Below are 1,022 nucleotides of genomic sequence, written 5' to 3' on the forward strand. Positions count from 1 at the left end.
TGGAAGAAGTGAATGTTTTCAGATACTTTGGAGTTGACGTGTCGGCGGATGGATTTATGAAGGATGAGGTTAATCATAGAATTGATGAGGGAAAAAAGGTGAGTGGTACGTTGAGGTATATGTGGAGTCAAAAAACGTTATCTATGGAGGCAAAGAAGGGAATGTATGAAAGTATAGTAGTACCAACACTCTTATATGGATGTGAAGCTTGGGTGGTAAACGCAGCAGCGAGGAGACGGTTGGAGGCAGTGGAGATGTCCTGTCTAAGGGCAATGTGTGGTGTAAATATTATGCAGAAAATTCGGAGTGTGGAAATTAGGAGAAGGTGTGGAGTTAATAAAAGCATTAGTCAGAGGGCAGAAGAGGGGTTGTTGAGGTGGTTTGGTCATTTAGAGAGAATGGATCAAAGTAGAATGACATGGAAAGCATATAAATCTATAGGGGAAGGAAAGAGGGGTAGGGGTCGTCCTCGAAAGGGTTGGAAAGAGGGGTTAAAGGAGGTTTTGTGGGTGAGGGGCTTGGACTTCCAGCAAGCGTGCATGAGCGTGTTAGATAGGAGTGAATGGAGACGAATGATACGTGGGACCTGACGATCTGTTGGAGTGTGGGCAGGGTAATATTTAGTGAAGGGATTCAGGGAAACCGGTTATTTTCATATAGTCGGACTTGAGTCCTGGAAATGGGAAGTACAATGCCTGCACTTTAAAGGAGGGGTTTGGGATATTGGCAGTTTGGAGGGATATGTTGTGTATCTCTATACGTATATGCTTCTAAACTGTTATATTCTGAGCACCTCTGCAAAAGCAGTGATAATGTGTGAGTGTGGTGAAAGTGTTGAATGGTGATGAAAGTATTTTCTTTTTGGGGATTTTCTTTCTTTTTTTTGGGTCACCCTGCCTCGGTGGGAGACGACCGACTTGTTGAAAAAAAATATATATATATATATATATATATATATATATATATATATATATATATATATATATATATATATATATATATATATATATATATATATATAT

This window comes from Cherax quadricarinatus, chromosome 71, assembly GCF_038502225.1.
Source record: "Cherax quadricarinatus isolate ZL_2023a chromosome 71, ASM3850222v1, whole genome shotgun sequence".
NCBI lineage: Eukaryota > Metazoa > Arthropoda > Malacostraca > Decapoda > Parastacidae > Cherax > Cherax quadricarinatus.